The sequence below is a fragment of the Caretta caretta genome, chromosome 1 (assembly GCF_965140235.1).
Source record: "Caretta caretta isolate rCarCar2 chromosome 1, rCarCar1.hap1, whole genome shotgun sequence".
Lineage (NCBI taxonomy): Eukaryota > Metazoa > Chordata > Testudines > Cheloniidae > Caretta > Caretta caretta.
This window is the reverse complement of record NC_134206.1, coordinates 14,832,642-14,846,359: the sequence shown is the minus strand read 5'-3', so window position 1 is coordinate 14,846,359 and position 13,718 is coordinate 14,832,642. Positions and strand designations below refer to the sequence as shown.

Sequence of the window (13,718 nt, the reverse complement as noted above, 5' to 3'; positions counted from 1 at the left end):
CCGCATCTCATTTGGTCTCAATCTGACTTTGAATGAGTCGCCTAACTGCCTTGTGCCTCATTTTACCCATCTATAAAATGGAGATAATACTTGCCATTTAAGGTGTCATGAAGGTAAATTCATTGTTCTGCGATTGTTGGTTGGAAGAGGCTATTCATGTATAAATATTAGCATTTCATGGCAATGAGCTGCACATCACGGTGATGAGGATTTCAGGAAAATTTCAAAGACAACTGTTGCAAAGCCCAAGTGTTAGCTGCATATGCTTCTCTCACGTGTGAAGAATCGGCGATGATCATCTGCAGAAATTCTAATACAGCTCAGAAAACCATTTATCTTAACAAAGAATCTGCACTATCCCAACTCTAAACGAATAATATATAGGGGAGAACACAAGAGGAAGTGCCTGGCTGGCTTAGAGGCTCAGTAGTAGGCTCTACAGCCTCTCATCCTAAGGTTGCTGGTTTGACTCTAGCCCTTGCACTTGGTCCTAAAAGTTGCTGGTGGCTGTTTGGTGGTCTGTATGAAATGAACTGGTTGAGTCACACAGTGACTAGGTATCCACACCACTGATGAATTTTTCAGCAATCTCAGCCCAGAAACCAAAGACTGAATTAGCCGAGGAGATTAAACTACTGTCTCTCCCCAGAGCTGGTCCCTTTGGAAAAGGGATGATGCGTATTGGTGAATGCGGCCTGCTCTACCACTTTGTACTGTCCCTGTTCTGCAAACACAGGACTTTGGTCTCCAGCGCTGTCAACCTCTGTGTGGCGTCCAGTGACTCCTTCCTGTATACAGACTACCTACAGACTCAATCAGAGGCTGTAACGCACCTCTCCCCAAAGGGTGACAGGGTGTATCAGCCCCGCAACAATGTTTTACTTCGAAGTTCCAGAAACTGTCCATTATTAATGCTATGCCAACAAAGAGGGAAAAGGAAACTTCTATGAACAGCTACAGAGCATAGAAGACAAGGTCCTGAAAAGAGATGTGCTCTGAGTAATTGGAGACATGAATGCTAAACTGGGGAGCAACAATACTGGCAGGGAAGCAATTATGGGGAAACAAGGCCTCAGTGAAATGAACACAAATGATGAAATGTTTGCTAATTTTGGTGGAGTAAATTACCCCCTCATTTTCCTTCACCATACTATTAACAAGACAACTTGGAGGTCACCAGGCCACGGAACAGGGAATTAAACTGATTGCATTACAATTTGGTCCAAATGGAGAAGAACTTCACATGATGTACAAAGCAGGAATGGGGCAGATGTGGGAACAGACCATGCATTAGTGGTAGCTAAACTTAGAATAAAAATTAGAACCGTACAACAGAGATGCCCACATTAGAACATCTTGTAGTTAAAACAGACACCACCACAAGAGTTTTAGAACTGCACCAGCAAACAGGTGACTTCTGGGTATTCTTCTGGCTCTGTCAATCTGTTTTTTTCACTTCAGCAGGTGGGTATTGTAGTTACCTACTACAGGACAGGCCCAACAAAGAAAATAACAGAACGCGACTAGCTGTCACCATCAGCCCCCAACTAAAACCTCTCCAGTGCATCATCAAAGATTTACAACCTATCCTGAAAAATGATCCCTTGCTCTCACAGATCTTGGGAGACAGACCAGTCCTCGCTTACAGACAGCCCCCAACCTGAAGCAAATACTCTCCAGCAACCACACACCACACAACAAAAACACTAACCCAGGAACCTATCCTTGCAACAAAGCCCGATGCCAACTCTGGCCACATATTTATTCAAGTGACACCATCATAGGACCTAATCTCATTAGCCACGCCATCAGGGGCTCATTCACCTGCACATCTACCAATGTGCCAGCAATGCCCCTCTGCCATGTACATTGGCCAAACCGGACAGTCTCTATGCAAAAGAATAAATGGACACAAATCTGACATCAGAATCATAACATTCAAAAACTGGTAGGAGAACACTTCAACCTCTCTGGCCACTCAGTAAAAGAGTTAAAGGTGGCAATTTTGCAACAGAAAAGCTTCAAAAACAGACTCCAAGGAGAAACTGCTGAGCTTGAATTAATATGCAAAGTAGATACCATTAACTTGTGTTTGAATAGGGACTGTGAGTGACTGGGTCATTACACATATTGAATCTATTTCCCTATGTTAAGTATCCTCACACCTTCTTGTCAACTGTCTAAATGGGCCATCTTGATTAGGACTACAAAAAATTTTTTCTCCTGCTGATAATTGCTCATCTTAACTAATTAGCCTCTCACAGTTTGTATGGCAACTTCCAACTTATCTGTATGTATATATATTTTTCCTGGACACTACAGTGCTAATAAATGATGGTCACATAAACCCCACCCTATACCGGAAACCTACTGACCGCTATTCCTACCTACATGCCTCCGGCTTTCACCCTGACCACACCACACGATCCATTGTCTACAGCCAAGCTCTGCGATACAACCGCATTTGCTCCAACCCCTCAGACAGAGACAAACACCTACAAGATCTCTATCAAGCATTCTTACAACTACAATACCCACCTGCGGAAGTGAAGAAACAGATTGATAGAGCCAGAAGAGTTCCCAGAAGTCACCTACTACAGGACAGGCCTAACAAAGAAAATAACAGAACGCCACTAGCCATCACCTTCAGCCCCCAACTAAAACCCCTCCAACGCATTATTAAGGATCTACAACCTATCCTGAAGGATGACCCAACACTCTCACAAATCTTGGGAGACAGGCCAGTCCTTGCCTACAGACAGCCCCCCAACCTGAAGCAAATACTCACCAACAACCACATACCACACAACAGAACCACTAACCCAGGAACCTATCCTTGCAACAAAGCCCGTTGCCAACTGTGCCCACATATCTATTCAGGGGACACCATCAAAGGGCCTAATAACATCAGCCACACTATCAGAGGCTCGTTCACCTGCACATCCACCAATGTGATATATGCCATCATGTGCCAGCAATGCTCCTCTGCCATGTACATTCGTCAAACTGGACAATCTCTACGTAAAAGAATAAATGGACACAAATCAGATGTCAAGAATTATAACATTCAGAAACCAGTCGGAGAACACTTCAATCTCTCTGGTCACACAATCACAGACATGAAGGTCGCTATCCTATAACAAAAAAACTTCAAATCCAGACTCCAGGGAGAAACTGCTGAATTGGAATTCATTTGCAAATTGGATACTATTAATTTAGGCTTAAATAGAGACTGGGAGTGGCTAAGTCATTATGCAAGGTAGCCTATTTCCCCTTGCTTTTTTCTACCCCCCCCCCCCCGACATTCTGGTTAAACTTGGATTTATGCTGGAAATGGCCCACCTTGATTATCATGCACATTGTAAGGAGAGTGGTCAGTTTGGATGAGCTATTGCCAGCAGGAGAGTGAGTTTGGGGGGGGGGGGTGAGAAAACCTGGATTTGTGCTGGAAATGGCCCACCTTGATTATCATGCACATTGTAGGGAGAGTGGTCACTTTGGATGAGCTGTTACCAGCAGGAGAGTGAGTTTGTGCGTGTATGGGGGTGGGGGGGTGAGAAAACCTGTATTTGTGCTGGAAATGGCCCACCTTGATTATCATGCACATTGTAGGGAGAGTGGTCGCTTTGGATGAGCTATTACCAGCAGGAGAGTGAGTTTGTGTGTGTGGTTTTTGGAGGGGGGTGGGGGGGTGAGAAAAACCTGCATTTGTACTGGAAATGGCCCACCTTGATTATCATACACATTTTAAAGAGAGTGGTCACTTTGGATGGGCTATTACCAGCAGGAGAGTGAGTTTGTGTGTGGGGGCGGGGGGGGGCGGAGGGTGAGAAAACCTGGATTTGTGCTGGAAATGGCCCAACTTGATGATCACTTTAGATAAGCTATTACCAGCAGGAGAGTGGGGTGGGAGGAGGTATTGTTTCATGGTCTCTGTGTATATATAATGTCTTCTGCAGTTTCCACAGTATGCATCCGATGAAGTGAGCTGTAGCTCACGAAAGCTCATGCTCAAATAAATTGGTTAGTCTCTAAGGTGCCACAAGTACTCCTTTTCTTTTTGCGAATACAGACTAACATGGCTGTTACTCTGAAACCTATTTTTTCTTTCTATATGTTCCATTCTATGCATCCAATGAAATGGGCTGTAGCCCACGAAAGCTTATGCTCTAATAAATTTGTTAGTCTCTAAGGTGCCACAAGTACTCCTGTTCTTTTTATGAATTTAGTAGATTACCAAAAAGCCTTTGACAAAGTGGACAGTCTTATAGAAGTTGCTATGGCACTATAGAATTCCCTAGAAATGCCTGAATATTATTCAGAGCTTCTATGAAAATATGACATGTCAAGTAATGCATAACAACGAACTGACAAAGTCATTCAAGGTAACTACTGGCATCAGACAAGAATGTCTTATGTTGCCTATGACCTTCCTACTCATAACTGATTAGGCAAAGAGAAAGATGCCAGAACAACCAAGGAGCATACAATGGACTTTCACAAAGAAGCTAGAAGACTTTCACTTTGCAGACGACATATACCAAAGAGATATAGGTGCTGAAACAAACTATCTCCAAACCAATGCATAGTTAATAGGGCTGAAAATCAACACAGAGAAAACTAAAACCATGAAAATCAACACACAAAAAACACCAATAATGCTTTCTGGGAGTGACACAGAAGAGGTCTGATACTTCGCATATTGTGATAGCATTGTAAGCAAAACAGGTGGAACAGACAGAGACATTAAAGCCAGATTAGCAAAAGCCAGACATGTCTTTACAATCCCAAAACCGATTTGGAGAAACAGTAACCTTGCCCTCTGAACTAACCTTAGACTATTTAACACCATTGTAAAGTCTGTCTTACTATACAGCACTGAAACTTGGAGACTTCTCAAGAGCTTACGCTTAACACTCCAAGTTTTTATAAACAGCTGCCTGAGACAAATCCTCAATATCAGATGGCCAGAAAAAAATCCCAAACAAAGAGCTTTCAAGGACAACGAAACAAACTGATGGGACAGGAAATTATGGAACAAAAATGGGGATGGCTAGGACACACATGACAGAAAGAACCAAACAAGACAGGACAGATGTTGTACTAGAATCCCCAGGGCAAGAGGTAGCAGAGTAGATCAAGGACAACTTGGAAACAAACGACAGAAGCAGAACTGAAAGCCATCAAAGCTATCAAAGTGACCTGGGAAGAAGCAAGAGACTGCCAAAGATGGAAGGGAGTGGTGAAGGCCCTATGTTATGCATGTAATAAAGAGGCATAGTCAAGTCAAGTGTGAACAATTCCCCTTCCCTAGAATGTCATTGCCAATAATATATATTATTATATCTTTAATATGAACAGTAGGCACATTACATGGGTTAGGATATTGTGACCCGGTGTCACAGATACACACTGTGGAGGGGCTAATAATAATAATAAAAGTTCTGTAATCCCTTCTATCCAAATATCTCAAAACATCTCACAAACAGTAATTAGAACCCTCACTAAACTTTATGCCAAGTGACTAAGCCTTATCTGTCTGACAGATAAGGGAATTGAGAATTAAGTGATTTGTTGGGAGGAGTCAGTGACAGACCTTGGTGTAGAAGCCAGGAGTAGAAGCCTTGGTGTAGAAGCCCCCCCGTCTCACAAGGAGGAAGAAGATTAAAATGAAAGGTGTCAATCAGTTAAAAGACAGAGCACAGGAAAAATGGAAGAAGGAAAGAGATAAAGTGACGAAATGATACCAAGGAAGTGTAATAGGCTCAACTGAGCCGCAGTGGAACCAGGGACCATTTTGGCATTACTGGAGGATTAGCTGGTGCACCCTGTGTAAAATAAATTGTTAAATAAAATGAGTAATGATAATATGTCATACTTACACGGCATCCTTCATCAGAGGATCACAAAGCATTTATCAACACAGGGCCAAATTCAATCCTAGGTTACACCTGAAAGGCTTCTGGTAGCTGTGCTATCCGGCTCCATTCGCTAATCTATTCTCCCACCACAAGGCAAATGAGGGAGAGAGAAGCAATATTGTCCCCATTTTACAAATGGAGAAACTGAATCCATACAGCATGTCAGTGACAGAGCCAGGATGGAATTCAGGAATGCCTGCCCCCCAGCTCCATCTTTGCTCCACTCAACAACCCTTCAAACGTGCGCTGGGCAATTAACCCAGCAGTGTAGGACAGGAGGTGGAAAGCAATAGCATGTGCAGTTGAAACTGCAGGAGATATTGAGGGAGGCAGATTGCTAGAATGTGGCCAACAGTAAAATGGTGGGGTTAACCTAATTAGATGTAGGAGAGCTCACATCATCACCGTGTGAAGTGCCATTGTTAGCCACACGGTATAGTAACACCCTTACTCTTCTGAGAAACCCCAGGAGATTCTTGCTGACCACAAGTAGGAAGTACTTTGGTTTTATGTCTCATCCAAAGATGCAAAAAGGATAGCCAAGAATGCACATCTTTACAGTTATGGGGTCTCATCCAAAGCCTATTCACCTGAATGGAGAGCCATAAGAACATCAGAACGGTCATACTGGATCAGACCAATGGTCCATCTAGCTCAGTATCCTGTCTTCCAACAGTGGCCAGAGCCAGTCCCATTGACTTTGATGGGCTGTGAATCAAGCCTTTAGTTGCTAAATAATTCTAAAGGGACTGATGCTGGAAACCCAATGGTAATTCCAATATACACTAGACATGGCAGTCCTGAGGGTAACCGACAGCAGGTAGGGCCGGGGAATATTTTTTAAGGGTGGAATTTTCAAAAGATCTCACGGTTAACCTACCTCTGCGCCTACAGATGTCAACAGAAAAACTCCCATCAGCCTCAATGAGTGGAGAATCAGGGCCTAAGTGAACAGACCAGAGTGCATTATTTAAGCAGTTAGAAGACGAGGAGCATCTGTTTTCCAAACTAGATGACGGTCTCTTGAAAATATGACTGATGGATTCTTCACTATCATTCCCAGAACTATTTAAGCCGTACCCTTTGGCATTCTTTTAAGGTAGGGAGTTGGAAGCTACTTCTACATGCAATCGAGTTAGGCTCAGCCTGTGTAGGACCCACGCTCTTTATTCAGGATGTGTGGAAAATGGATTTCTTCACATAAAAGCAGGGGTTCTCATATTGCCATAGTTCAGATCACAGTTTAATTGGAGAGTTTGTCTCTTGGACACCTCCACCTCCCAATTCCCCTTCCCTCCCACTGCTGATTGAATAATAATAGCCCAGCAGAAACCATAGCAATTGCTCACACAGAAAAGCAACATTCGGAATGCATTGAGTATACTTGTGAGCTATGTCTTATAATGTGACCTAGCAGCTGGAAACAAAGGCGGGGGACTAGAACCACGTGACTCACTAGCTTTCCATCGACTACCAGCAAGTGCTCTGTGGCTCAACAGTGCTCCCTGGGCCACAATTTGAGACCCACTGATATATAATATTACAGGTCAGCTACTGCTCCTCAGTGTGATGCAGTCATCTAACAGTTCAATTATGTGACGTTACCTGAAGGATTCGCTCCACAAATGGTATTTACTAGGGCTGTCAAGCGATTAAAAACATTAAGAGTGATTAATCGCACAATTAAAAAAATTTATCGCGATTAATCTCACTGTTAAACAATAATAGAATATCATTTATTTAAATATTTTTGAATGTTTTCTACATTTTCAAATATGTTGATTTCAATTACAACACAGAGCACAAAGTGTACAGTGCTCACTTTATAATTATTTTTGATTACAAGTATTTGCACAAAAAACAAAAGAAATAGTATTCAATTCACCTAATACAAGTACTGTAATGTAATCTCTTTATCATGAAAGTTGAACTTACAACTGCAGAATTATGTACAAAAATAACTGCATTCAAAAATAAAACAATGTAAAACTTTAGAGCCTACAAGTCCACTCAGTCCTATTTCTTGTTCAGCCAATCATTCAAACAAACAAGTTTGTTTACATTTCCAGGAGATAATGCTGCCTACTTCTTGTTTACAATGTCACCTGAAAGTGAGAGCAGGTGTTCTCATGGCATGGTTGCAGCTGGTGTCGCAAGATATTTACATGCCAGATGTGCTAAAGACTCATATGTCCCTTCATGCTTCATCCACTATTCCAGCGGACATACATCCATGCTGATGACAGGTTCTGCTCAATAACAATCCAAAACAGTGAGGACCGACACATGTTCATTTTCATCAGCTGAGTCAGATGCCACCAGCAGAAGGTTGATTTTCTTTTTTAGTAGTTTGGGTTCTGTAGTTTCTGCATTGGAGTGTTGCTCTTTTAAGACTTCTGAAAGCATGCTCCACACCTCATCCCTCTCAGATTATGGAAGGCACTTCAGATTCTTAAACCTTGGGTTGAGAGCAGTAGCTATCTTCAGAAATCTCACCTTGGTACCTTCTTTGCATTTTGTCAAATCTGTGGCGAAAGTGTTCTTAAAATGAACAACATGTGCTGAGTCATCATCCCAGCTTGCTATAACATGAAATATATGGCAGAATGCAGGTAAAACAGAGCCAGAGACATACAATTCTCCCCCAAGTAGTTCAGTCACAAATTTAATTAGCGCATTATTTTTTTAATGAGCATCATCAGCATGGAAGCATGTCCTCTGGAATGGTGGCCAAAGCATGAAGGGGCATACGAATGTTTAGCATATCTGTCACGTAAATACCTTGCAATGTTGGCTACAAAAGTCCCATGCGAATGCCTGTTCTCACTTTCTGGTGACATTGTAAAGAAGAAGTGGGCATTATCTCCCGTAAATGTAAACAATTTTGTTTATCTTAGCAATTGGCTGAACAAGAAGTACGACTGAGTGGACTTGTGAGCTCTAAAGTTTTGGATTGTTTTGTTTTTGAGTGCAGTTATGTAACAAACAAAAAAATCTACATTTGTAAGTTGCATTTTCACCATAAAGAGATTGTAAAAAGATACTATTTTTTTGTTTATCATTTTTACAGTGCAAGTATTTGTAATAAAAATAATAATATAAAGTGAGCAGTGTACACTTTGTATTCTGTGTTGTAATTGAAATCAATGTATTTGAAAATGTAGTAAAACATTGTCGATTAATTTGTTTGAGTTGATCACGTGAGTGAACTGTGATTAATCAACAGCCCTAGTATTTACCTGTACGCATAAGTAGGTAGGGAGGATGGTACATTGGCCTGGGATCCAGGAAACTTGGGATCAATTACTGGCTTCGCCATAGATGCCCTGTTTCACTTGGGCAAGTCCCTTGATCTCCCCTCAGTGCCTCAGTTCCCATGGAATAATACCCTTACTACCTGGGGCATTGTGAGGGTAAGATCCATAAAGGATTGTGAGCCACTCAGATATTATGGTGAGGATGACCACATAAGTAGGCATGGAAGGATTTGATTTATTATTGCTAAATGTCAATTTCACCATACACACGCAAACCGACGGAATATTCCCATCAGTAATAATCACAATTTATAGTGAGGCAAAGTATGAAAAAATGCTGCTTGAGAACGTATTAGAGTTTGATTTAAGGCTATTTACTTTGCATATCTGGACATGTGATGTGGACAATTTGTGCTTTAACAGTTACCAAGCTTTCGCTGTTTGAATCTCAACCTTTATTGTCATTGAATAATTATTGTCTGAGCTCACCCCCCTGCACAATATCCCACCACTGTGAAAATTAAAATCAATAAAAAATACTTAAACCCCATAATTTTGCACATCTGCAAACACTGAAATTGATAAAAATAAAAAAGGCTTAAAAACAAACACCAATATTGTCCACCAAAATTGTAAAAATAAAAAATAAAAAAAAATACAAATCAAATTCTGTCCAGCCAATATATAAGTACCTAGACACAGTGATAACAACTACCTTTGTAGGCAGGACCTAAGGGCTCAGTTCTGAAAGGTGCTGAGCAACCTTAGCTTCCACTGAAATCAACAGGAGTCGACGGGGGGGGCTCTCCCAACCTCTTACGGGATGAGGTCCATTAGCCAGGAATGGCCTTCTACGACTAATAAGCCTTAGCCATTGTGTAATAACAACATCAAGACCTCAGTGAGCAGACTCCAGGCAGCGCCAGTCCATCTGTTTCAAGGCAGTAGTATTTCTCCCCTCCAAAGCCCTCACTGTAATGAAACAGTCTGTTCACCATACGTTGTTATGTTTTAATGAAAAAAAGGAATTCAGATTGTTATGTTTTGTGACCTATAGCTAGCAACACATAACCCCAGCACTCCCATTGCAACTGTAAAGCGTTGATGTTAGTGTAACATAAGATGCCGAGGAAGCGATTCCTCACAAATATTATGATGGGGTTGTCATGTTGCAGTCCATGTGGAGTGATATACTGACTGATCAACAAACTGCCCTGCCGGGCCCCAGCACTGTAAGACGACTCTTCCTCTCTCTGTGCAGTCTGAGCCAAGCCATTCTGCACATGCCAGCGGGCTTCTTCAAAGGTCTTCGAGGGGGTGTCGGGATGGATGTGTGAGAACAACAGACGGTTCTGTTCCAAGGATGTAATGATCCGTTGCCTCCCGCTCTAAATCAGGCACTGAAAGAAAGTTATTTGGATCTGCCCTGGCCTGATGTGAAGCTGATATACTTCTGCCTAAGGAGGAGAATAAGGAAATGGGGTGAGGGGCTGCAAAAGAGGGGGCAGCGGTCAAATGGCAGAGAGACATCCCAGCCAACAATTCTGAGCTGATATCGGGTACAAAGGAAACTTCACTGCTCTTGCCCCTCCAGAGCTGAGACACCTGCTCTGAAGATATTCCTAGTCCAGTCCTGCAAGAGCTTCGTGTACAGATCTCCCATTGAGGGACTAACACTAACAATAAATAAACAACTCTTCCAGGATTGGGCCATAAATTTGCAGGAGCCGTCAGATGTTTTTTACTGCTACAGAATTTAGTGAAGGAAAAGACCTCTGAGGTCCTCTAGTCCTCTCCACCCCACATCCTCCCAGTTCAAGATTTTCCTTTATGGTCTATGATCTACTTCTGTTATTTATGATCATTATGATTTGTGTTTCAGCAGCGCCAAGAAGCCCCAGTCAGGATCAGGTGCCTCCAGATCAGAGACTCCAGTTACCAAGCAAATCTTTCTACCTTTTCCTTCAGCTTGTAGTTCAGCCCTATGTATCCAGCATGGCATGCCTCTGCTGGCTTGGGCATGTGTGCCGAATGAATGATGGGCACATCCCAAAGGAGATTCTCTACAGCGAACTGGCGTCTGGAAAAAGACCCAAAGAACACTCAAAATTGCGTTTCAAGGATGTGTGCAAGAGAGACCTCAAAGAAATGGACCTGGACGTGGATAACTGGGATGATCACGCTCAGGACCGCAGCCTTTGGAAACAAGAGCTTAACAAAAGGTCTCCGGAGTTCCGAGAGGAAGCCGTCCAGCCTAGCAGAGGAGAAAAGAGCTCGCAGAAGGCAGAGCCCGAAGGGTCGAGGCACCACCTTTGAGTGTGACAGATGCGGCAGAATCAGAGATTCTCTCTTGAATGGGTCTCTTTAACCATAGCTCGGCTGCCATAAAACCAATAGAGTAAATTCTTTACCTCTCAGGGGCGCATATCCATGGTCTCTTGAGACTGAAGGATGCCTACTCTACCTAGCATGCTCTTCATTCATAAACAGGAACATTACACATACTCCATGTTGAGATGCCTCGGGTTCCTCAGTAGCCATATTTAAAGGTGGCTGTTGCTTCTAACTTCAAGGTGCATTGCTGCTCACTGGAACTGCTAGATACTACATCAAGGCATGCAAAGACACAGCCCTCATCCCCTAGAGCTAACCATCTAACATATTCTCATCGTTCGTGCTGCCTGGATCTGTGCCTTCACCATCGTACTGTGCTGTTTTGTCAAGGCAGTGTTGTTAAACCGGACCAAGCATACATCAGCTGTCAAGGCACCTAGCTTCTCTTTGTGAACACCCACCTTTCTAGGTTCCACCACTGCGGGGAAGAACAAGGGAAAATGTACCTGAGCCTTCAGACTCGCTGTAGCCAATGGGCCCTCAAGAGGAGTTTTCTCTGTGTGAGTACAGAGTTCTATGGAACAAAAAAAGGGAAGAGCCCCCTCCAGTTGTAAACAGCAGACCTTTGCCAAACCTATGACAATCCTAGCCGAGAATCTGGTTCACAAGTCACCTCCAGTGTAACAGAACAACTCTAGCTACGCTATCAGGAATCTGCACCATATGCACAAAATACCTGCCAGGAAACTAATTACGCACTGACATGAAGGCAGCCCTGTGGGGAGCATTCACATTCTTAGCAGAGAAAGTATATGTGTGAACATCCAAGAGTAGAAGAGGAGATTGGCCCTTGTTCCCCAGCTGGGAAAAAGCTGCCATTTTTAATGCACTCCTAGCCCTTAACAAGAAGCCTCCGGAAATCTGCTGTTCCAAGACATGGACACTCCAGCTGTCACGTTACATTAGTATTGTTTTATGGTAAGGTCTAGAGACCACAACTGAGATCAGGGCCCCATTGGGCTAGGCAATGTACAAGTACATAGTAAGAGACAATTCCTGCTCTGAAGAGCTTACAGTCTAAGTAGACAGGACAATAGGGCGGTAAGAAAAAAAATAAGAGATGGTGAGAGATGAAGTGACTTCATGCAGAGCTTGGGGATGGGACCCACGTCTTTATTTCTCAGTGTCTAATGCACTGACTATGCTGATTCCACTTCTATTACACTGACAACTCTGTCCTCTCCCTGCCCCAGCCTTATTCAAGGCCTGATCCTGCCCCCACTGAAGACAACAAGAAGACTGTTACTGACTTCTGTGAGAACTGAAATGGAGACAAAGTCTTTGTTTCCTTGAGTTGGAGTCTAAAATGCCAATAAATGCCTTCCTGTTCATTAAAGACTAGAAATAAAAGAAAAACCATTTCTGTGAAATAAAAACAGAAAGGAAAATCAGATGAATGAAATATTTTTATTCTTAAATTTGAGATCGGTCGATTGATCTAAGCTGAAATCCCAGGGCAGAACTTTGAGGAATGTAGATTCACATCTGAGTTTTGCAGCTAGTTCCTATTTGGATCTCTCTCCATTTTCACTGGAAGTGAAGGGAATATATTCACACTGCATAGTACAGAAAATGAGCATTATTTCTCCAGGAAAAGTTCAGCCTGGTGTCTTCCTCTTTGATTCCTGCCCATCAGCTCAAAATAAGGTGTAAATTTTTAACGGTGAGAGCAATTAATCATTGGAACAATTTACCAAGGATTATGATAGATTCTCCATCACTGGCAATTTTTAAATCAAGATTGGCTGCTTTTCAAAAAAATCTGCTCTAGGAATTATTTGGGGGAAGTTCTCCAGCCTGTGTTATAGAATCATAGACTCATAGGATTGGAAGGGACCTCAAGAGGTCATCTAGTCCAATCCCCTGCACTCGTGTTATCATATTATCTAGACAGGCTGGGTCCAATAGAAATTCGATGCTAGCCACACTGCTAGTCACACTTGTGGTTTTGAATTTTTTTTATTAGCCACATTATAAAAAAGCCACATGCATTAGCCACAATTCAATAGCCTATTAGCCTTTGGACACCGCTGATCTAGACCATCCCTGACAGGTGTTTGTCTAACCTGCTCTTAAAAATCTCCAGTGACAGATTCCACAACCTCCCTGGGCAATTATACAGGAGGCCAGACTAGATGACCACAGT

The 13,718-nt window shown here is 42.6% G+C and overlaps 1 long non-coding RNA gene across 7 annotated transcripts in view; it reads right to left on the bottom strand.

Moving 5' to 3' along the window:
• Positions 1 to 13,718, bottom strand: part of LOC125632218 (uncharacterized) — a 143,281-nt gene that overhangs the window by 118,731 nt on the left and 10,832 nt on the right. The window contains exon 2 of one of the 7 annotated variants that reach the window (XR_012667360.1): positions 6,802 to 6,864. The exons of the other annotated variants lie outside the window; for them this stretch is intronic. This is a non-coding gene — a long non-coding RNA (uncharacterized LOC125632218). The remainder of the gene's footprint in view (positions 1 to 6,801; positions 6,865 to 13,718) is intronic. 7 annotated transcript variants of the gene reach the window in all.